The sequence below is a fragment of the Triticum aestivum genome, chromosome 7A, assembly GCF_018294505.1.
Source record: "Triticum aestivum cultivar Chinese Spring chromosome 7A, IWGSC CS RefSeq v2.1, whole genome shotgun sequence".
Classification (NCBI taxonomy): Eukaryota; Viridiplantae; Streptophyta; class Magnoliopsida; order Poales; family Poaceae; genus Triticum; species Triticum aestivum.
In genome coordinates this window covers 619048043-619073436 of record NC_057812.1, presented here as the reverse complement: position 1 = coordinate 619073436, position 25394 = coordinate 619048043, and the positions used below count along the sequence as shown (strand labels likewise).

The 25394-nt window shown below is 46.7% G+C and overlaps 1 non-coding gene and 2 pseudogenes across 1 annotated transcript; 1 reads left to right on the top strand and 2 right to left on the bottom strand.

Annotated features, from left to right (window-relative positions):
- Positions 1–6651: 6651 nt before the first annotated feature.
- Positions 6652–6724, bottom strand: TRNAE-CUC (transfer RNA glutamic acid (anticodon CUC)). The gene has a single exon. It is a non-coding gene; the product is annotated as a tRNA-Glu (tRNA).
- A 1105-nt stretch (positions 6725–7829) lies between these two features.
- Positions 7830–12104, bottom strand: LOC123148691 (disease resistance protein RPM1-like; annotated as a pseudogene).
- Positions 12105–15930: 3826 nt separating this feature from the next.
- On the top strand, positions 15931–17954 carry LOC123153103 (E3 ubiquitin-protein ligase WAV3-like; annotated as a pseudogene).
- Positions 17955–25394: the final 7440 nt, after the last annotated feature.

Genomic DNA, 25394 nt, shown 5'->3' with positions numbered 1-25394 from the left:
CGCATCCAACATAATTATCCATCACTGATCCAATGCCTACGAGCTTTTCACATATTGATCTTTGCTTAGTTATTTTTCCATTGCCACTGTTACAATCACTACAAAGCCAATACTGTTACTTTTGCCACCGTTACCGTTACTTCCATATTACTTTGCTACTAAATACTTTGCTGCAGATATTAAGTCTTTTAGGTGCGGTTGAATTGACAACTCAACTGTTAATACTTGAGAATATTCTTTGGCTCCCCTTGTGTCGAATCAATAAATTTGGGTTGAATACTCTACCCTCGAAAACTGCTGCGATCCCCTATACTTGTGGGTTATCATGCCCCTTCTCTCTCTCTCTCTCTCTCTCTCTGGTTGGGATTCTTTTGTCCTCTTTTATTTTTTGTGAAGTCCATAGACTCGTCCCAACTTTTGAGGGAATCATAGCTTCCATCATCGTTTCCTCACACGGGACAAGGCTCTAATAATGATGATCATGACACTTTTATTTACTTACAACTCAAGAATTACAACTCGATGCTAGAACAAAATATGACTCTATATGAATGCCTCTGGAGGTGTACCAGGATGTGCTATGATCTAGCGTAGCAATGACATCAAAAAACGGACAAGCCATGAAAACATCATGCTAGATGTCTTACGATCATGTAAAGCAATATGACAATGATGGTGCGTGTCATAATAAATGGAATGGTGGAAGTTGCATGGCAATATATCTCGGAATGGCTATGGAAATGCCATAATAGGTAGGTATGGTGACTATTTTGCGGAAGGTATATGGTGGGTTTAATGCACCGGCGAAACTTGCGCGGTACTAGAGAGGCTAGCAATGGTGGAAGGGTGAGAGTGCATATAATCCATGGACTCAACATTAGTCATAAAGAACTCACATACTTATTGCAAAAATTTATTAGCTATCGAAACAAAGTACTACACGCATGCTCCTAGGGGGATAGTTTGGTAGGAAAAGACCATCGCTCATCCCCTACCGCCACTCATAAGGAAGAAAATCAATAAATAAATCATGCTCCGATGTCATCACATAACGGTTCACCATATGTGCATGCTACGGGAATCACAAACTTTAACACAAGTATTTATACCAATCCACAATTATTCACTAGCATGACTCTAATATCACCATATTTATATTTCAAAACAAATGCAAGGAATCAAACTTCTCATAGTATTCAATGCTCTTTATATGAAAGTTTTTATTATATCCCTCTTGGATGCCCATCATATTAGGACTAAATTCATAACCTAACCAAATTACCATGCTGTTTACAGAATCTAAAAATAATATAAGTGAAGCATGAGAGTACAACAATTTCTATAAAATAAAGCTACCACCATGCTGAAAAAACATATAAGTGAAGCACTAGAGCAAACTGCCTAGCTCAAAAGATATAAGTGAAGCACATAGAGTATTCTAATAAATCACGATTCATGCGTGTCCCTCTCAAAAGGTGTGTATAGCAAGGCTGATTGTGGCAAACTAAAAATCAAATACTCATATCATAAAAGATGCTCCAAGATAAACACATACCATGAGGTGAATAAAAATATAGCCTCAAGTAAATTTACCGATGGAAAGAAGACGAAAGAGGGGATGCCATCCGGGGCAACCCCAAGCTTAGATGCTTTGTTGTCCTTGAATATTACCTTGGGGTGCCTTGGGCATCCCCAAGCTTAGGCTTTTGCCATGCCTTATTCCATAGTCCATCAAATCTTTACCCAAAACTTGAAAACTTCATAACACAAAACTCAACAGAAAACTCATGAGATCCGTTAGTATAAGAAAATAAATCACCACTTTTTGGTACTGTTGTGAACTCATTCTTTATTTATATTGGTGTAATATCTATTGTATTCCAAATTTTCCATGGTTTATACCCCCTCCCCCCCCCCCCCCCGATACTACCCATAGACTCATCAAAATAAGCAAACAACACATAGAAAACAAAATCTGTCAAAAATAGAACAGTTTGTAGTAATGTGTAAACTTCGTATACTTCTGTAACTCCAAAAATTCTAAAAAATTAGGAAAATAGAGGTAATACATATATCAATCTTGTGTAAAAAATTCAAGAATATATCACGTCCCAGCAACTCAGATCAATTATGTTTCTGGGCGCAAAAGTTTCTGTTTTTCAGCAAGATCAAATCAACGATATACCAAAGTATCCCAAAGGTATTACTTAGCTCAAACACTAATTAAAACACCAAAACACAATTACTACAGAGGTAATAATGTGTATACTCATAAAATAGAAAATAAAAATATTGGGTTGCCTCCCAGCAAGCGCTTTTCTTTAAAGCCTTTTAGCTAGGCATTGATAATTTTAATGATGCTCACATGAAAGATAATAATTGAAACACAAAGAGCATAATAAAACATGTGACAAACAAATTTAAGTCTAACATACTTCCTATGAATAGGCATTTTATAGGGAAAATATTTATCAAGACAAGCAAAAACTAGCATATGCAAGGAAGAAGAAGCAATAGCAATCTCAACGTGATGAGAGGTAATTTAGTAACATGAAGATTTCTACAACTATATTTTCCTCTCTTGTAATAATTACATGTAGGATCGTAATCAAATTCAACAATATAGCTATCATATAAAATTTTCTCTTCATGATCCACATGCATAAAAGTTTTATAATCTTCCAAGATAGTGGGATTAACATCAACTAAAGGCATGACCTCTTCAAACCCACTTTTATTATTATCGCAAACATATTCATCATGAGGCTTAAATAAATTTCCAAGATCATAAGAAGCATTATCACCCCAATCATGATCATTGCAACAAGTAGTGGACATGGCAAAATTAACATCCCCAATCTTAGGGTTTTGCATATTGTTAGCACAATTGACATCAATAGAATTTATAATAACATCATCGCAATCATGCTTTTCATTCAAGGGACTATCAAGCGTGAGTGCAATAGCAATAATACCATGTTTAACATAAGGAACTATAGCAAGTTCATCTCCATAACCATAATTAATATTGGCATCATGGCCATAAGAATAGCAAGCACCATGTTCATCAAGGGATATTTCAATCAAATCAACGAAATCATAATTATCTATAGATTCATGCATATCATCATTTTCTTCCAAAGCAGTGGACATTCTCTCAATAAATTCTTTAACATAGGCATTATGAGCATAGTTTTCATAGCAATATTTAAGTATGTCAGATTTTTCAGATTTGTAGAGAGTAATATCATACTTTTCAATCAAAGAAGCAACTTCATAAGCACCCTTAAAAGCAAAAGAATTCTTCAATTTGTTCGATATCATAGTAACTATAAACACCCTTTTCATAAGAAGATAAGATTTCATTGTCATTAAACTCACATAGATAGGGAAGCTATTTTTTAGGGTTCTTAGAGCAAAAAGTGAAATCACAAAGTTCACAAAGATTCCAAGCATAACAAAGCAAACAATTTATTTGATTCCATAAGAGTCTCCTTTTTTCAGACAAACAGTGGCGCACAAAATCAACATGCTCATCTAAAGATTTTCCCTCAATTAAACTAGTTGGGGTTTCAGCACGAGCACATATGGATTAAAGATGATCCAAGTAGACTTTAAGTCGATCCATAAACCTTTTTTTTTCTAATTTTCAATAAACACACAATTATACCAAGCAAATAAGCAAATGAGCCAAGTAAGACATAAAGGCAAATGCAAGAAAGGCGAATAAAAAGGCAAATATTTTTGTGTTTTTCTAAAAACATTTTAGAAGTGGGGGAAAGGAAAATGGCAAATAATGTAATGCAAGAGATGAGAGTTTATGATGGGTACTTGGTAGGCTTGACGTAGAACCTCCCCAGCAACGGCGCCAAAATTTCTTCCTGCTACTTCTTGAGTTTGCGTTGGTTTTTCTCTTGAAGAGGAAAGGGTGATGCAACAAAGTAGAGATAAGTTTTTTCCTTAGTTTGAAAACCAAGGTATCAATCCACTATGAGGTACACGCAAGTCTCCAATCTATGCACCTGCACAAACAATCAAACACTTGCACCCAACATGATAAAAGGGTTGCCAATCCCTTCACGTTCACTTGCAAGAATGAGATCTGATAGAGATAGATATAAAAGATTACTAAAACATAAAACAAAGTAAAAACAAATAAATTGTAGCAAGGTATTTTTGGGTTTTTTGGTTTATAGATCTGAAAATATATGATGGAAAATAGACCCTTGTGCCATAGGTTTCACTAGAGGCTTCTCTCTAGAAGGAAAACATACGGTGGGTGAACAAATTACTGTCGAACAATTGATAGAAAAAAGCGCAAAGTTATGACAATATCTAAGGCAATGATTATGAATATAGGCATCACGTCCGTGTTAAGTAGACCGACTCCTGCCTGCATCTACTACTATTACTCCACACATTGACCGATCTAGGGTATTAAGTTCATAAGAACGGAGTAATGCTAAGTAAGATGACATGATGTAGAGGGATAAACTCAAGCAATGTGATGAAAACCCCATCTTTTTATCCTTGATGGCAATAATACAATATGTGCCTCGCTACCCCTACTATGTAACTGGGTGAGGACACCGCAAGATTGAACCCAAAACTAAGCACATCTCCCATTGCAAGAAGAACCAATCTAGTTTCCCAAACAAAACCGATAATTCAAAAAGAAATACAAAGATATCAAATCATGCATATAAGAATTCAGAAAAGACTCAAATAATATTCATAGATAATCTGATCATAAATCCACAATTCATCATATCTCAACAAACACCGCAAAAGAATATTACATCAAATAGATCTGCAAGAACATCGAGGAGAACATTGTATTGAAGATCACAGAGAGAGAAGAAGCCATCTAGCTACTAGCTATGGACACGTAGGTCTGTGGTAAACTAGTCATGCTTCATCGGAAGGGCGATAGGGGTGATGTAGAAGCCCTCCGTGATCGAATCCCCCTCCGGCAGGGTGCCGGAAAAGGCCCCAAGATGGGATCTCACGGGAACAGAAGGTTACGGCGGCGGGAAAGTATTTTAGTGGATGCTTCTGGTGGTTTGGCAATATTTGGGAATTTATAGAGCTGCTTTAGGGCGCCCAAAATCATCGCGAAAGTTTTATTCCGTTTGGACTCTGTTTGATATTCCTTTTCTGTAAAACTAAAAAACAAGGAAAAAGGAAACCGGCACTGGCTTTAGGTTAATAAGTTAGTCCCAAAAATAATATAAAATAGCATATTAATGCATATAAAACATCCAAAATGAATAGTATAATAGCATGGAACAATAAAAAATTATAGATGCGTTGGAGACGTATCAGAGACCATGGCGTGGAGCACGAGAATTGCAGCAGTCCAGGACCACAGCACTGGCATGATGACGATTAGTTTAGCCCCTTCCATTTCACTTCCATATTTGCACTTTCATTTCTTCTGACATTCGTGTTTGCTTTGTCAATGAACATGCAGCGCGTTTTTGAGAGCATGGCGGCTGGCACAGTTCCTGTAATGGAACCACCACCACCACCTGCTGGACCACAACCAGTGTTACTTACCTTTGAGGAATTTCTGGCACAACACACAGGGACTACGGTGGTTAGTACATCCCAAAACTATTCAACCACTGCTTACCGTTTATTCAACAAAATCATATATCCCCTTGACATGTCTTTTCAAACATCCAGGGAACTGGTGGATCATTTGTTGGTGGTGGTGCCAGTCTTGGCATCACTCCCGAGTCATGGGGCCCGGTCACTCTGATCCATGGAGGAGGTGGCGGTCTTGGCGGTAGCAGGGCCGGTCTTGGCAGTAGCGCTAACGCAAGCAGTGACGACCTCGGCTTTGGCGGTTTAGGCGGTGATGACCTTGGCGGTGGTAGTGCTCGTTGTTGATGATCATATTATGATGTGTATGGTGTTATTGTGATTGTCATGATGATCATACTCTTATGTCATTGTAATGGTGGTGATATGCCGACGGTTGCCGTCGGCATAGGTCTATCCTGACGGGGTTTTGTCCTATTCCGACAGCTATGGGCCGTCGGCATAGAGTGCCATCCCGGTAGTGGATGGAGGCGGAGTCGGAGGAAAACAAGCTAGGCACAAGTTTGGTGGCCGCTGCCAAGCTAACCATTCCCACAACCACCAAGATCTTGCCGGCCACACATGACCCGTGAGAAGACTGCGGCTCCTTGCTCTGTCATCCACCGCTGCGGATGCCTTTTTATGGACACGTCAATTATCTCTTCTGTTGCAACGCATGGGCATACATGCTAGTAATTACCTATGTATATGAGCTGCCATATATCTAAGCTGGATAGGTTAGAAGGGCAACCTAATCTGAGCTTTTCAGACAAAGTGACCATATCTAGATATCGTCAACGCTGTCAGGGATGAAAAAGGTTCACCGATGATCACATTGTGTGGATGACGGCTATGTCGTGCAGGTACGTGCTTGTGGTGCCCGTTATACTTGAGAGCATCAAATTTCGGATATATGAGAAATCAAGCGTTGTTAATAACGACATTGAAGAAACAGTATCCAAGGGTCATTTACTTTGACAAACTTGAGACCCTGAAAAGAAAAAGGTAAAAATAAAGCTCAAGAGGATCAGCACAAAAAAGACAAATCAGCGTATGAATGAAAAATTCCGTCGCCGGGACTTGAACCCGGGTCTCTCGGGTGAGAGCCGAGTATCCTAACCACCTAGACTACGACGGATCAGATGCTAAGACAGAACAATTAACACAATTAATTTCATTGGCTGGTCTCACAGGCATTACAAGTTCTCCGCGGCAGACAGGTCAGTTTCAGTCCCTTCCTAAACATAAGATCGAACGGTACAGCAAACTTGCATGCGTGGATAGCGATGTCTCTTTTCATTTTGTGGCTTGATCTGAAGAAATGGAGGTGAAAACCAATGCACCACTTGCGATCTCCATGTACAATACGGAGTACAAACTAAACAACAACCCTCTGATGCACGATTATTCTGCTGTAGTATCTGTAAGTGTCCACTCACATCAGACGGTGTCTGAACTTTTGATAGTAATGTAGCTTGTGCAGCGATAGTGTGAGCTTCAATGGCTTAACAGTTTATAAGACCGCTGATTCTTTATGCAACATAAACCGAATAGTTAGATATTTCCAAAATTATGTGCAACTTTAGTTCTAGAAATGTGCGACCAAGCAACTGTAAATTAACCCAAAGCCTAAACTGATGCACTTTTATTTATTTTGCAAACTCAATGTAACAGCAGTTTTCTACAATGTGTAACTTGGTCAAGATAGAAATAAAATTTTCTAAATTTTCGTATGACTTAGAAATAGAGCAGTAAATATGTTTCCTTCAAAACAATAAAGCTTGCTGGATACAGTAGGAAAAATGAAGGGGCCATTTCAGGTTCATTTAAGGTCTGTGCAGGGTGGAATGTAGAGCCATTTGCATCAGCAATCTACAGTGATTGCCGTTACACTGTAAAGAGATTCAAATTTTGCTACAACACTCCCCACAACAACAAAAAACTTTTGCTACAGCAGAAATCTCCAATTACAGCACACATGCTTCCCGCCTCCATGCAGTGGGGCAAATAATTGCCCTGCACAAGAACTATGAGTTTTTTTTTTTGAGGGGTACAACAACTATGAGGTGCTACGGAGGGGTGGGCGCACCAATTTTTTGGCCGCCATCCAAATGAGCACCACATCTGGGTCAACGACCAATATTTTGGCAGGGAGTCTCGGGGCAATGATCCAAACAGCCCGATATATCTCCTGCCTGCAGCTTATGAAAATGTCAGGAAGCGTATCTACCTACATTGCACGGTTAAGGTTGTTACAATCATATCATATAAATTGTACTCCAAGTTTATCTACATGTCAGACGCGGGTAGAACCCTAACCAACATAAGTATCTAGATATCTTAACAAAGCTCCCACCAGCCTGTGCCATACTTCTTTGCAAGATGTGGCAGAAGAACCATCTTCTTAACTGCAAGGTCAATCAATACAAGTTACACATGTACAGTGAGTCAGAAGAGATATCTTTTAGCAAGCAAGTCAAAGGAGATTTACGAAAAAATAAGTGCATGGCTGCATGGTGTTTGCTTATTGACCAAAGAAGGGCTTCCATTGCAAGCAAATTTGTGCACTATGTTGGATAGTATTTTTTTACAAACTGGTTTGAGATTTATTTATTTTGGAGGGGGGGGGGGGGGGGGGGGGGGTTGAGATTTCTTCCTAACATGTACTATATATGAAAAACTAAACTGACCATAACCACGGTTTACTCAAGGTATTCACAGTGTACATATGGAGATTACCTGCTTCAGAATCGAAGGAATCAAAACTCTGGATGTCAGGTATATGCTCAACAATGTCACTGTCATCCCCATGCAGCCTATCCATGAACTCCTTTCGCATATCTGTTACAAGCATCTTCTGTAGTGTCTTAATGTGCTTGATGCCTCGAGGCACTATCCTTAGACTCTTTAGACCAACAATCTCCAAAGTATGTAGAACCTTCATTGTGCCTTCCTCAATCTCAATCGAATTTAGACATTCCATGTCAACTAATGCAAGAGAACTGAGCTTGGGAAACCATCCTGCACTAAATGTTAATTGTTCCCCATCATAAGTTCTGCAAAGATTCAGATACACTAGATTCAGCATGTGAGCAAAGGAGCTAATAGGATCTTTCTTCAGACAAGAACAATCAAGTTTTCAACGCAGCGAGCTTCTCAAAACTTGCAAACATCTGCGGGAGCACTCCCTCATACAACCTCCCTCTCAACCAAAAAACTTCAGATTTCGCAAGGGCTTTATCTTTATCAGATTAAGAACCTCATCCTTGCTGTTTGCAAAAATAACCAACCTACTGAGGCTAGGCATCCTGGCCAAGGAGTCCCATAACTCTGCAATGTAGTTTTGACGCATTTTCATTATAGCCAAACTTCTCATCAGTGTCAACTCACCGAGCTGCGTAAGTAGGTCTTTATTGGCTGAAACAGATTGTAAGCTTTGCAGATTCTTTAGACGGCAAATATTGCCAGGGATATTTGTAGCAGAAAAGCAGTCAAATATCCTTTCTTGAACATCATGGAGCATGTATACATACAGATGCCTCAATTTAGTCAGGTTTGTTATTTCCCATGGCAGCTGCTCCACGTAGGTGAACCGCAGGTCCAAAACTTGTAGGTTCGTAAGTTTACCGAGCGATGCTGGTATATGCTTAACCTTTGTGTGAGCTAAATCCAAATAGTGCAAATTAAGCAAGTCTGGGACAACAGCCGGCACTTGATGAATGTTAGCAAACCTTAGACACAGGACACGGATCAGTCTGAAATTTGATGAAATGTCATATATCAAGAGGATGCAACTTGTGTGTCAAATAAGATTAAAGATCGGATCCGTGACGCTGCAGCAACCTTTAGAGACCGAGCATGCTTCTGAACAAACAAGCGGCGGACTTCAGAGTTAACCTGGGTTATACCAGGGTCACCGTATACGACAGCAAACTTCTCTCTGTTTGCAAACAATCAGACATGCATCGCGCACAAGGTCATGCATTTGAAATGAGCTAGCTCTTCCATGAACATTCCTTTCTGCAACTTCAAGAAGAGAACGACGAGTGAGCTCCTTTAGGTAACACTCAGCAACTTCCTCCATTGTTGTCCCGGCACCTCTTTCCTCAACAAGACCTTCTGCGACCCAAAGCCTGCAGATCCATCTTCTTTTAACCTTGTAGTCTTCAGGGAAAAGGCTGCAGTATAGGAAGCAATTCTTTAAATGACTTGGGAGATCATTCAAGCTGAGATTCAGAACACTCATAATCCAACTGAGCTCTGGATTGTTAGCTAGTTGCCAGCTAAGTTGGTTGTGGAGAGAACTCCACTCTTGCTCCTCTAGTTCTCGGTACGACAAAAGGCTCCCAACTGCGACGATAGCCAGTGGAAGTCCTTGGCACTTTTTCACAATTTTCTCTGCCCAAGGCCTCAGATTTAGTGGACATATTTTGTCTTCTAATCTACGGAATGCCTTTTGACAGAATAGGTACCATGCTTCAGCATAAGGAAGAACTTTAAGCTCCACAACAAATCCGTCGTTTGCTAAGGAAGCAACATCCTTTTTGCGAGTTGTCACTAGCACTCTACTTCCACGATTATTTATTACAAGTGCACGCTTCAAAAATAACCAGTCATCTCTATCCCATACATCATCCAAGACAATCAGATATTTCTTGTCCTGTAGGTAGCTCTGAAGTTCCTCGATAAGTCTTACACGACTCATAGTCTCGATACCACTGGCCATGTAGGCTCTTTGGTCCATCAGCTGCTTCATGATTTGCCTCAGTAGGTCTTCAACTAGATAATTCTGAGATAAAGTTACCCACACATGACAGTCAAACATTCTAATAATCTGTTGATTTTTGTAGATACTGCTTGCTATGGTTGTTTTTCCTAGACCTCCCATGCCAAGGATGGACATGATCAATCGGTCTTGTCGCTCTGTGAGTAACCATTGTGTCAACATACTTATTTCACTGGCATTGCCCACTAACTCAGTATCATCAGATAGATAAGAAGAATCTGATAGAGAGAGCTGCTGGCATATTGTAGTGTGCTACTCCTGCCCGTTCTCCTACAGAAATTCCATAACGATCTTTCATTGTAGTGAGCCGCTGAATTCGAGTTTCTACTTGATCAATCTGGCTTGACAGGTTCCGCCATGCTGCGAAGCTCTTAGCCTGATGGAATTTCCTCTTGAAGAATCCGTCTATGCCCGCAGCTTGCGAAGTGAGGAAAGTATACTCGTCAATGATATCTTCTACCTGATGGGCAACATCTCTAACTTGGTCCAGCCAGGCATCAAATGTCTTGTCACCAACATTCTGTGCGCTAACCTGGCCAATAAATGCCTGCAGAATCATGAACTCGCCCTCGATCTGTTTCATGCCATGCTCGAAATCTGTCAGAACCGATGCTGCCTCCACTACCTCTGTGCTCAGCTTCTCTGACGCCGCTCCTCCGAGGGACAGAGCAATTTTTCTGAGAACAAGAAATAGGGTGTCTGCCATGTGTGCTCCCCCTCAAAATGTTAGCACAGCAGACTAGCACTACATCATTGAAGAAGCTTCCTGTAAATGCAGCTCTGCAATAATCTGGAGTAAATTGAAATGACAGAATCAGTCATGACATCGTATGGCTGCAGGGATAAGTATCACAGGTCACAGCAAAGGCCAGCAGGTTACCTGTTCCTGGAACTCCTCATGTGAGAACCATGTGTAGGATTGTTAAATTGGTAGTGAATTTATCTTCTCAGCAACCTGTTTTTCAAGAGTAACAACAGATGAGCACAAAACATGATTGCATCTGACACTAACAGTGGCAGCTAAGCTACTAAGATATTGAGACATCGGTGTACTGTATTTCTACGTGTCATGTGAAGCATGTCAGAATAGGGAGCTGCACGATCATGCATGAATTAGCCGCATCCTTAAGTGTTTCGTTATGGTGTGGCTTTTACTGATGAAGTTTCACCATGTATCTCAATTTTTCTTTCTTTCTTTACGAAAAGAGGGGATCCCTCCAATTTCTATTGTAAGAAACCAGCTAGTAGCTACAAGAAAAACAGGAACAGAAAGGAGTTCCACCTCTTCCTCTGGACTGCAGGAAAGCATCACATCTAGTACACTGAAATAGTCATGTCAGCTGTTTTGACTGACCATGCGTGGACTTAGTTTCAGATGTCCCAGCACGTTAGATCTACCCAAAACAAGATGATCCAGGTTGCTACGGCGAACGATTTCATATCCTCGCCGAGACATTCGAAAGACAGAGGGGAATGGGAATTTGTGGGCTGATTTGGTGGCCGGGGAGCAGAGACGAGGGTGAGGAGATTACCCGCCGGGGAGAAACGACGGAGCAAGGCTCGCGAGTTCCGCCGCCTCTCGTGCCTCGCCGGCCGCCGAAGAGGCCGCTCCTCGACCCCTCCCGGCTATGGCGTGAGGCTAGGGCGCGGGGATGGTGGTGCCGCGCTGCGCTGAGAACGCGAGGACGAGGCGATGCAGCGTTGCCGGTCGCCGCATTCGCACCACCCTGCCTTCGAATTTTGACCTGAATTTTTCAGGGGCTGTCAATATATGTGTTGTGAATATTCATGATTTTTTACAGAATTTTTTAAAATATTTAAATTGGTATCATGGGAGCGTGTGAGGGCGGGTATCACTCGATATTTTCCCCTGCTCCAACAATGAACGCCATTAGACTGTGCACGTAGTTTTTTTTCAATGAGGCAAAAGATTTATCATTTTCATTGATTAAAAAGAAAAAAGTTGTCCGGTTAATTAGAGAAAAACCGGACGAAAACCTAGATACAAACCCCAAAGGGGCAAACGCGAACGACCTGGCCACAACAACGCCAAACAGTCGACCGCAACGTCAAGGACATGGCAGCTCCGATTTTACTGACGAGCTTCACACGAGAAAGTTGCTAGCCTCGCACCGACCTAATCCAACGCAACATCCGGAGAGCACCGCTTGCTGAAAAACGTCCTCATGGAGTCATTGTTGCCGCAGCGGCCCTGCCGACCGCAGTTCCGACTTCTCTGTCACAGCCAGAAACCAGTATGGGCACATCCATTGACGCACCGGACCTTCGACATCAAAAGGACAAGCCACGACTCAGCTCTGCTCACCAACATCATCGTTGCCACACGCGTCGCAACGCCACACCAACCTCACCGCCGGCCAAGCACCTCCCGACTGCGATGCCGTGCACGTCCAGCCTGTAGGAAGCACAAAAGGCATCAAGATCTCCAAGACGGCGCCCCCAGGAGGAAAAACAACGTTGGAGACGACGACGCCGTCTGATCCAACCAGGATCCTGACTTCCGCCCGGAGATCTTGACCCGAGAGTTGAAGTGCACCAATCACCACGACGACGCCTCCAAGGAGGAATACGACGCCCACGAGCGCCGCCGCTGCCGGCCAGAAGCACCAGCCAAGCTTTCGCCCGGATCAGCAACACCACCACTCCCACGCGGTCAACCGACGCCAACCAACACCTCCGCTGACCCGCGCACCCCAGCACAGCAATCGCGTCATCACCATGCACGGACCACCACCAGGCCTCGCCGCCGAGCCAAACGAGCCTCCCTCCACCAAGAACACCGCGGCCGCCTCGTCGCCCACGCGAACTCCACAGCTGCCGACACATCAACCACCATCCCGGGGCCGCCGCCCCGGAGACCAACATCGCCACGCCAGGCCCAGGGACAAGAGGTCGCTCCGCTGCGCTGCAGTCACCGCGCCACGCGGAGACAAGACCGCAGCAGGAAACCACCGCTGTCCGGCCGAATTCGACCACGCTCGGCCAGATCCAGCAACGGCCAGCCCTCCCGTCGACCCCCATCGCTCCACCAAGGCCCCGCGCATCCACACCAAGTGGAGCCAGAGACAAATCGGGGAGCCGCCAGCGCGGAGATCCAGAGCTCCAAGCCCTCTCACGCCGACCCGCTGCCATGGGGGAGACCGGAGCGTCACCGGGCTCAGCCGTCACGCCGCCCCCGCGGCCACAGCGGCCGCCCGAACGCCGCCACGAAGCCGGGGCCGCCACCCAAGATCCAGCACTCCGACCGCGCCATCACAGGCTGGGAGAGCCCCGCCGCCGTCGTCCGCTGCGCGGGCTTAGCCCGGCCTCGTCATTCGGCGGCGGCGAGGGGTGGAGGAGAGGAGGGGTGGTGGGTTGCGGCGGCGGGGTTGGTCTCCGCCCGAGCCGCCCCGGGAGGCGACGCGGGGGACGGGGTGCACGTAGTATTTTGATTTAAAGGATTTTAAGGGGGAAATGTGTTTTTTTACTTTCGAAAAAAACACGGATTTAATTCTCGTTGAGGTAGGTATTTGCTTTTGAGAGAGGCACGATCGTGCCTCACGGAAAAGGAAATAAACATGTTTTTTTTCTGCGAGACACGGATTTACTTCTCGTGAAAACACAGATTTGCTTTCGCGAGAGGCACAGATCATACTTCTCGAAAACGGTAAAAACATGTTTTTTTCCTTTTCGTGAAAGGCACGAATTTACTTCTCTTAGAGAAACGGATTTGCTTCCGCGAGAAACGTGCCTTTGGAGAAGTGGAAAAAACTTCGTGAGAGATACTGATTTACTTCTTGTGAAGACACAGATTTATTACGTACAAAATCGTTTTAGACTCCTCCCTGCTCCCTGGCGGCTGGAACCCTAGCCGCCGCCAGGAGAGACCATCTTTCAGCGCCGTCCTCCGGCGGCTCCCCTCCGCCGGGTGAGAGGGGTCGCCGGATCCACACGCATGGATCATTTTTACTCCTGTGTAGTCTAGGTTTTAGGCTGTTCATCGTCTTCACCTCGGCGGCGGCGATGACGGCGCTGAATAAAGATTCTTCAAATCCTTCCCTGACGAGGCCATCAGTCCTATGATTGGGGATGGATTTGGAAACCAGTATGTTCAAGCAAGGATGTCGTGGTGGCGGCGGCATCCTCGTGGTGGACCTGTGTCCTCGGACTCCGTCATTGCGACGATGTTTGCTCCAGCGGAGGCGTGGAGCTTGGGAGGTAGTTCAGAAGCGGATGCAGATTGTGGTCTGCATCGACAACATCTGGAAGACGGAACATGTGCTGGATTCATGGTTCGTGGATGGCAGGTATGATTTCCTCCTTCGGCGTCTTAGTCATGGTGGGGTGCCATATCTGGAGTTTGATGGCGTGTCCGGGGTGTTGCCCCGGTCTGATTCGTTCAACGGCAATGGCTTCACTTTTGTTGAGCAACCTTGGAAGTCCGCAAAGCTGCATATCAGCGATGGAGCCGCGTCGAGCTCGGGTGAGGAGGTGATCCGTCATTTTTTTCTTCATTGGCTGATGTGGTGGTGCTGGAGGCGGGTGAGGGGCGTTGGTGTCAAGCTTAGAGATGTTCTGCTATCTTTTCAGTTTTATCATATCAGTTCTTACGTGACTTATACTTTGTTCTTTATGATATGAACGAGACATGTATTATCATGCAAAAAAGGCACAGATTTATTTTCGTGAGAGGCACAGTTATGCCTCTTCGAGAAAGGACAAGAAAAATTACTCCCAGTTCAGTTTTTTCTTGAAAATATATTGATCGAAACCTATCGACATGGGTCATTATTTAAAAATCTCGACGCGGAAAATCCAACTATGAAAACAGTTCAAGATTTGGATGCAAAGTTTACATGATAAAACAAAAAAGTAAAAGTCACATGTTGTAACAAGTGGCACGTATACAGTGCGCTACTTGTCGCAACCTCAGATATGGGAGATCTTTGCAAAGATATTTCTTAATTAATACTTTATCCGTCTCATAATATAAGAACGTTTTTTACACTAGTGAGACCAAGGGAGTGATTAGTACTTTCGACATAATCCTTGTTTTTTACATAGTCCTCGTTCAAAAAATTGGTACATACTCCCTTTGTCCATAAATAAGTGTACATTTAGCTTTTGTCTTAAGTCAAAAACTTAAAATTATGATCAACTTTATAGAAAAGAGTATTAGCATATGTGATATCAAATTGATATACTACGAAAGTACATTTCAAAATAATCTAATGATACTAATTTAGTGTCATAAATGCTGCTACATTTTTCTATAAAGTTGGCAAAGTTTTAAAACTTTAACTTAGAAAAAAATTTAGATATACATTTATTCAGGGAGGGAGGAAGTATACATGCATGGGAAGGAACGATTCTCGAGGCAAACAAAAGAAGGATGGATTCGTCCTGCGATAAGCGCATATGGAAAGAAATTTTTCGCCTTGTTCCCGGGCCGGTTACGCACCTTAATTTCCGGACTAATTCGTTAATCATTCTCCATATCTACAACGTATATTCCTATATATACGCCGATTTCATCCAACAAATTAACAGCCGGAGAAGAAACCGCCCCTGGCATAGCAAGTAGCCTCCGTATACGTGCATCAGATCCAAAGATTCCTCGGCTGGCTGCTGCATGGCGGACACGGGCGATGCCGACGTGTGTGCCATCTGCCTCGGCGGCATGGTCCGCGGCCAGGCCAGCTACACGGCGGAGTGCTCCCACGCCTTCCACCTCATCTGCATCTCCGCCAGCGTCGCCCACGGGAACCACACCTGCCCGCTCTGCAAGGCGCCCTGGACCGTCCTGCCGGCCGTGAACGCCCCCGCCCAGGCAGCGGCACCATCGTCGCCGTCGTCCTCGTCCCAACAGGTGCCCCGCACGTACGATGACGACGAGCCGACCGTCGGGGCGCAGACCGCGGCGGCGACCAACGGCGGTGCGGTGGTCCTCAGGACGCACTGTGAGTGCCCGGCCGTCGCGAGGGCCGCGGTCCGCGAAAACTTCGCGGTGCTCGTGCACGCCAGGGCGCCATCTTCGGCCGCCTCCGAGGCGGCGCGCGCGCCGCTGGACCTCGTGACGGTGCTCGACGTCAGCGGCAGCATGACCGGCCGCAAGCTGGCGCTGCTGAAGCAGGCCATGGGGTTCGTCATCGACAACCTTGGATCCGCCGACCGCCTCTCCGTGGTCCTTCTCCAACAGCGCGAGCCGGCTGATCCGCCTCGTGCGCATGTCTGACGCGGGGAAGGCCGCCGCGAAGCGCGCCGTGGAATCCCTCGCCGCAAACGGCGGCACCAACATCGGCGAGGGGCTCCGTGTGGCCGCCCAGGTGTTCGGCGACCGCCAGCACATGAACGCCGTCGCCAGCATCATGCTTCTCTCCGACGGGCAGGACACGTTCACCGCGCCAAGAAGACACCGCAGTGGTGCCGCCCCCAACTACATCAGCCTCGTGCCATCTTCGCTCACGTACACGGGCGCCGGAGCCCGGCCACCGGCGGTTCATGCGTTTGGCTTCGGCACCGACCACGACGCAGCGGCGATGCACACCATCGCGGAGGCGACCGGCGGCACATTTTCCTTCATTGAGAACGAGGCGGTCGTCCAGGACTCGTTCGCGCAGTGCATCGGCGGGCTCCTCACGGTCACCGTCCAGGAGCTGCGCATCGCGGTGACGTGCTTGCATCCCAGCGTGCTCGTCCGGGCGGTCAAGTCGGGGCGCTACGACAACCGGGTGGACGCCGGCGGGCGTTCTGCCTCAGTGGACGTCGGCGAGCTCTATGCCGACGAGGAGAGGCGCTTCCTCATATTCCTGGACGTGCCAGGGGCCGAGGATGCCGTTGACGTCACCGGACTGGTCAAAGCGAGCTGCACTTATCGTGATGCTGCGACAGGGCAGGCAGCCACCCTCGCGGGAGACGACGCCGTTGTCCAGAGGCCAATTGAGGCGGCCGACGTGCGGCCGTCCATGGAGGTCGAGCGTGAGCGCGTCCGCGTGGAGGCAACCGAGGACATGGCGGCGGCGCGGGAGGCGGCCGATCGCGAGCAACACGCCGAGGGCGCACGGATACTGCGAGGCCGGCTGGAGGCCGTGGAGCGTTCGGCGCCGGGGATGGCCGGCGATCCCATGTGCAAGGAGCTAGAGGACGAGCTGCGCGTCCTTATCGCTGGCGTGGAAGACCGGCGGGAGTACGAGACGACGGGGCGCGCGTGCTTCCTGTCGGGCATGAGCTCGCATGGGCAGCAGCGCGCGGCGACGAGGCAGCTGCAGACTGCTAGATGCGCCCCGACGATGCGGATGCAGACTTTATGCGCCCGCATGCCGACGGCTTACGTAACTCCGGCAATGGAGAAGATGGTGAAGAAGTCACGCGAGCAGAGACAGACGGGGGCGGCGGAGCCGCCGCCGCCGCCGAACAGGAAGCGTGTCAAAGGGCAGCAGCTAGACGGCGAAAGCGAGGAAAGGTCAGAAGAAGCATAAAAAACACTATTGGTACTGCCGTATGCAAAATGGTGAACCATGTTGATTACTTTACTAGCAGTACTACTATAAGATTGCTTTCAACCCTGGTCTAGAAATGTGCAATCAAGCAAGTGTGTGTTAATTGAATGCCTAAGGCTGTGTTTGATAGCAAATGGTGAAATAAATTGAAGTATCCAAAACTGAAGTAATTTTGCCAGTAGGTATGAGATACCATGGTTTCATCAACGGAAATGTTAATGCCCACACGTGTGGGCGTTGACCATCTCGACCACACGTATCCATCACCGTCCAGTACTATATGCACGAATTTTGACACAATCTGGCTGATTTCCTGTGTCACGTAGAACAAGGCGTGTGTGGTGTGTGACATAGTTCGCCCACACATCCGTTTTACCACACGAAGGGGCCGGTGTGTGGGCGTTTAGCAGTTCACCCACACACCAATTTTCAGTCACGCACAAGGGCTGGTGTGTGGGCATTTGCCATCTCGCCCACACGCCCGTCTCCTCTCCCACACGTAAGCTGCTAGTTGCCATGTGTTTTTGCAGCGCACATGGCAACTGCTTCTAGTGTGCTTTATAAGCAGGTGGCAACTTTCTTTTTTTTACCCGAGTTGCCATGTGTTTTTGCAGGGTACACGGCAACTGCCTAGTGTGCACGTAAGCAGATGGCAACTGTTTTTTACCGAGTTGACATGTGTTTTTGCATAGTACATGGCAACTGCCCCAACGTGCACGTACATGGCAACTGCCCTAACGTGCACGTAAGCAGATGGCAACTCTTTCTTTTTACATGGCAACTGCCCTAGCATGCTTGTGACCACATGACAACTCTCTCAACTGCCTAGTGTTAGTATGTGGCAACTTCTAAAGTTATGAAATCATGGCAACTATATTAGATCAAATTATACATGGCAACTGCAGTTGAGCAACCATGGCAACTGCAGTTGTCCGACATGGCAACCGTAGTTCAGCGACATGGCAACTGCAGATAAACGAACATGGACGAGGGTCTGGACCATGGCAACTGCAGGCGCGCGGTGGGCGTCACGCGTCGCGTGCGGGACCAGAAGGGTACGAGGCCTGACATACGGGCGTGTGGGCGTTATCAACTTCGCCCACACGCACGCGTGTGAGAGGGTTCAGGAGGGAAAAAAAGATGTGTGTGGGCATTAGTTGTTTTACCCACACGTAGGTGTGTGGGCTGGTTGCTTTCCATGCCACACGAGGCATGTGGCACAACTACCCGATACAGCACACGTGTGGCAGTTATCGGGACCCTTCATCAAAACACAATATTTTGAAGTATTCACAATACATAGAACCTGTTTGGTTGTTGTCGCACACTGCTGTAAATTTTGTTGCCTAGCCATTGTGTTAGCAGTGCAAACAAACGCAGCTAGCTGGCCATTTGAATATTTTTTTTCTATTGCATTCAACTAATCTGCCATGCACATGTAGCTAGCTAGCATATAGCTTACCGTTAGCAGGGTAAACACGCCTAGCTGGCTTCTTTACAATTTCTGGTGCGTTATTCCCGGCAACTAGCTAGGTAGCCCTTACCTTACCATACGCGTGAATAAGAACAGGAGAATGCAAAAACTGAACATGCAAGGTACGTTTTTTTGCAGGGAATTATGAGCTTTATTCAAATAAACGTATTCACTGGGCAGTCAGCCAGGAGGATGCTGATCAGGAAGCTGGGAGTTTCAGTAAGCCAACTTTCAGTCACAGTCACCGTACAAGCGCGTTTTGCACAAAGGTAAGCTGAGACATTGGCTGATCTACTAACATGCAGAAAAACAAAAGAATGAAACTAGCAGAAAGCTCATCAATGTCTTGAAGAATTGGAGCCACAACTGAACAACTGTTGCGGCGAGTGTTCCAGAGGTTGACCACCTCGAGACTATCAGTCTCCAGCACCACGTGCGTAAACCCTCTGAGATTTGCGAAGATAACTCCGTCTCTTGCAGCTAGGGCTTCAGCGATGAGGGGGTCAGTCATTCCAGGGTGGGGTTTACACCAAGCACCTAAAAGGGCTGTAGATGAACGCGCAATACCTCCAGCTCCGCTTTTTCCTTCCTCACGCATAGTCGCCGCATCAGTATTTATCTTGATCTCGGGTGACTCCGGGGGGCGCCACCCATATCCTGGCAGCGTGATCACATGCTGTGAAGGAATATCCAACAATGCCAGCGCCTCTCGGGTGAGTCGAACTGAATTTGCCGGGTCCAGTTTGTCACCTTCGTGCGTCCATTTGTTCCTTGAGGTCCAGATAGACCACATGACAGAAATAATAGTTGCTCCTTCTTTGGCCGAGAATCTTGTATCGCATAAGATGTCGGTTGCCCAAGTAGAAGAGTGAAGCCGCGGGAGTTTGATATCCAGGAGCCGACGTGCTTCCTCCCAAAACCTTTGGGCGTGTGAATAGTGCATGAGTGCATGTTCCAAGTCCTCTTCCTTTGCCTTGCAGATTTTGCATAGGTTGGTGTCTCGAATATGCCGATACTTGAGCGTGCATTCATCGGGAAGTATACCACGGAGTACCCTCCACCAAAACACTCGCACTTTTGGTACCACTTTGAGAGACCATAATGACTTCCACAGCTGCTGCTTACTGACTGAAGACTCGGTAACATGCCCTTCTTCTCGAGCTTGATGCTCTTTTTGAATCACTAGAGCTCGGTACGCTGATTTTACAGTGTAGATGCCTGATCTATCATGTGCCCATGCCAATGTATCTTCGCCCCCGCCGCGTTGAAGAGGAATATTCAGAATGGCCTCAGCGTCCGGTGCGATAAAAGTGTGACGAACTAGGTCTTGTTTCCAAGTCCAGTTCTCTGTATCAATAAGCTCGCTAACTTGGTTGATGTTAGAGCCCGGCGGTCTGAGCAAGGGTGCTCTGGTTAGTGTTGTAGGAATCCATTTATCTGTCCATGGATTGATTGAAGTACCATCCCCAACACGTCGAACAATCCCTGCTAGCAAAGCTTCCCGTCCAGAGATGATTGCCCGCCATATAGCCGAAGAAGCCTTTGGTGCTCTAGCCTGCAGGAAATCAGTGTCTGGAAAATATCTACCCTTCAAAACTCTGGCACAAAGCGAGGTGGGATTGGTCATGAAACGCCAACCATGTTTGCCAAGAAGTGCCAGATTGAACATGTGGAGGTTGCAAAAACCCATCCCTCCCTTACATTTTGGTTTTGCCAATTCCTTCCAAGAGATCCAGTGAAGAGACCTCTTATCGATCGAACTTCTCCACCAATACTTCGCCATACTGGAGGTGAGCTTCTTGCACACCTTTTTTGTCAGGAGAAAACAGCTCATACTGTACGTGGGAATCGCCTGTATAATTGTTTTGAGTAGGACCTCTCTTCCTGCACACGCAAAAAGTCTTTTTGACCAGCCTTGCATCTTACTCCTAGACCGTTCACCGATATGTTCGAAAGTGCCGCTCGTGATCCGGCCATCGACAATGGGAAGACCAAGATATCTGTCATTGAACGCTTCGACCAATATGCCCAGCGTTCCTTTGATATTCTGTCGGATGGAGTCAGGTGTGTTGGGGCTTAAGAATATTGCACTTTTATCTTTGTTGACCCACTGTCCTGCTGCATCATAGATCCTTAAGATGTAGTTCAATCTTTCTGCACATTGTGAGTTTGCATTTAGAAAGATCAGACAATCGTCAGCAAAAAGCTGGTGACTCACCCATGGCGAGCGCACACTCGCCCTAATGCCTCTGTCAATATATCCACCATAGAATTTTAGCATGGATGAGAAAACTTCTGCACAAAGCAGAAATAGGTATGGTGAAGCAGGGTCACCTTGCCGCAACCCCCTGGAAGGCGTGAAGTAAGGTTGCAGTTCACCATTTACTCTCACAGAGAAACGAACAGAGGTTACACATTTCATTATTAAACTTATCCAGATAGGACTAAATCCCAAGCGCAATAGGATAGCCTCCAGATAGTGCCACTCGACTCTGTCGTACGCTTTCATCATGTCCAGTTTAACTGCACATGCATGGTTCTTGCCTTTCTTCCGCCTACAGAGTGTATGGACACTTTCAAAGGCCACCAAAACATTGTCAGTTATCAAACGCCCAGGAACAAATGCAGTTTGTTCCTCGCTGATGATCTCATCCATGCATCCCCTCATGCGGTTAGTGATAACCTTAGCTGTAATTTTATATAGCACGGGACATAATGCAATGGGTCGATACTGAGAGATCGATTGGGGATACCGTACCTTTGGAATCAAGGTTATGGAGGTGTCATTGAGACCCACTGGCAGCTCACCCCCATTTAGAAAACCCAACACTGCATTAGTTACATCATCTTTTAACAAGTGCCAATGTCGTTGGAATAAACCGGCTATGAAACCATCCACGCCTGGTGCTTTAGATGGGTCCATTTGAGACAGCGCCTCATGGACTTCTTGTGCCTCGAATGGTTTCGTCAGCATCTCGTTCATCTCCGGCGTGACGTTCACCGGTACGTGAGCGAGCAGCTCACTCATATCAGTCACCCCTTGGGATGTGTAAAGTGCCTGATAGAACGTCTGAATTTCTTGCTTGTCTTCTTCTGCATCTGCACAAACTGACCCATCGGCTCTCATCAAGCCACTGATCTTGTTCATACGTTGTCGCTGCTTAGCTTGTGCCTGAAAGCAACCTGTGCTGCGATCTCCTGCATGAAGCCACAAAACCCGTGAGCGCTGTCGCAGCCAGATTTCCTCTTGACGGAGCGCCTCTCGGAGCTGGATTACAGTGGTTTTCTCTTCGTCAGAAGGCCCCCGGCCTATGGACTGTTTGCGTAGTTTATCAAGCTTCTTTTGCAATTGCCAAACTTTCCTCGCAAGACATCCAAACTCTTTAGGCCCCCATGGATCTAGTTCCTTCTGTAGCGCACCCAGTGTGACGCCCCCGATTCAATTGTACACTAATCATACACGCAAACGTGTATGATCAAGATCAGGGACTCACGGGAAGATATCACAACACAACTCTACAAATAAAATAAGTCATACAAGCATCATATTACAAGCCAGGGGCCTCGAGGGCTCGAATACAAGAGCTCGATCATAGACGAGTCAGCGGAAGCGACAATATCTGAGTACAGACATAAGTTAAACAAGTTGCCACAAGAAGGCTAGCACAAATTGGGATACAGATCGAAAGAGGCGCAGACCTCCTGCCTGGGATCCTCCTAACTACTCCTGGTCGTCGTCAGCGGGCATCACGTAGTAGTAGGCACCTCCGGTGTAGTAGGAGTTGTCGTCGAAGGTGGCGTCTGGCTCCTGGGCTCCAACATCTGGTTGCGACAACCAGGTAGAAGGGATAGGGGGAAAAGAGGGAGAAAGCAACCGTGAGTACTCATCCAAAGTACTCGCAAGCAGGGAGCTACACTACATATGCATGGGTATCAAATGGAATAAGGGTATCATATGTGGACTGAACTGCAGAATGCCAGAATAAGAGGGGGATAACTAATCCTGTCGAAGACTACGCTTCTGGCAGCCTCCGTCTTGCAGCATGTAGAAGAGAGTAGACTGAAGTCCTCCAAGTAGCATCGCATAGCATAACCCTAACCGATGATCCTCCCCTCGTCGTCCTGTGAGAGAGCGACCACCGGTTGTATCTGGCACTTGGAAGGGTGTGTTTTATTAAGTATCCGGTTCTAGTTGTCATAAGGTCAAGGTACAACTCCAAATCGTCCTGTTACCGAAGATCACGGCTATTCGAATAGATTAACTTCCCTGCAGGGGTGCACCACATACCCCAACACGCTCGATCCCATTTGGCCGGACACACTTTCCTGGGTCATGCCCGGCCTCGGAATATCAACACGTCGCAGCCCCACCTTGGCACAACAGAGAGGTCAGCACGCCGGTCTAAACCTAAGCGCACAGGGGTCTGGGCCCATCGCCCTTAGCACACCTGCACGTTGCGAACGCGGCCGGAAGCAGAACTAGCCCCCTTAATACAAGAGCAGGCTTACGTTCCAATCTGGCGCGCGCCGCTCAGTCGCTGACGTCACGAAGGCTTCGGCTGATACCACGACGCCGGGATACCCATAACTACTCCCGCGTAGATGGTTAGTGCGTATAGACCAAATGGCCAGACTCAGATCAAATACCCAGATCTCGTTAAGCGTGTTAAGTATCCGCGAACGCCGACCAGGGCCAGGCCCACCTCTCTCCTAGGTGGTCTGAACCTGCCCTGTCGCTCCGCCTCAAAGATCCACTCGTGGGTGCTCCTACGAGCCGACCCATCTTTAATCACCACATGTATCATGTAGTGATCATGGCCCGATATATAGCATGGCAGACGGACAGGAATGTAGGGCCACTGATGATAAACTAGCATCCTATACTAAGCATTAGGATTGCAGGTAAAGGTAACAACAGTAGTAGCAAGGACAGGCTATGCATCAGGATAGGATTAATGGGAAGCAGTAACATGCTACACTACTCTAATGCAAGCAGTATAGAGAAGAGTAGGCGATATCTGGTGATCAAAGGGTGGGCTTGCCTGGTTGCTCTGGCAAGAGAGAGGGGTCGTCAACTCCGTAGTCGTACTGGGTAGCAGCGGCGTCGGTCTCGGTGTCTAGCGGAAGAAGAGGGGGAAAACAATAAATATTTAAGCAAGCATATGCATAGTGATGCATGACATGACAAGTAACGGCGTAAGAGGTGCCCTAACGCGGTAGTAGGTGATACCGGTGGAGGGGGATAACATCCGGGAAAGTATCCCCGGTGTTTCGTGTTTTCGGGCAGAGGAGCCGGAGGGGGAAAGTTACATGTTCAATAGGTTAGGGGGGTGTGGCAGACGAACGGGCTGCGTATCCGGGTTCGTCTCGTCGTTCTGAGCAACTTTGATGTACAAAGTTTTTACATCCGATCTACGGTTCATTTTATATTAATTTCCAAAGTTTTTAATTCATTTTTAGAATTAACAGAATTAATTTAATTTAAAATTGCCATTATGATGTCAGCATGAGGTCAGCGTGATGTCATCAGTCAACCAGTTAGTTGACTTAGTCAAACTGACAGGCAGGTCCCACATGTCATTGGCTGAAGACTAATTATCTGTTAACTTTTAATTAGCACGTTTAATTAGAGTTAATTAGTTAACTAATTAGGGTTAGTTAAGTTAATTACTTCACTAATTAATTAATTAATTATTAATTAATTTTATTAAGTCATTTTTTTTATTTCCTTTTTCTTTTCTTCTCTTTTTTTTAACGTTCTGGGGCCGGGCCCCACATGTCTGTGGCCCATCGGGGCCTAGAGGGCGCGGGCGAGCGGGTGCGGGAGCTTGCCCGAACGGGGCGCGGGCAAGGCCGTGGCCGACGATGGCCACCGGAGCGGCGGCGCAGCACCGGCAAGGGGAAGCAGGGGCGAGGCCAGGTGCAGTGGTGGCCGGCGGAGAGGCGGGGCCGCAAGGGCCACCGCAGGCGCGGCGGGCGCTAGGGAGGCGCAGCGGCAGCAGTGGTGCGCGGCCACGGCGGGGCTCGCGCGGTCGCGGTCGAGGGATAG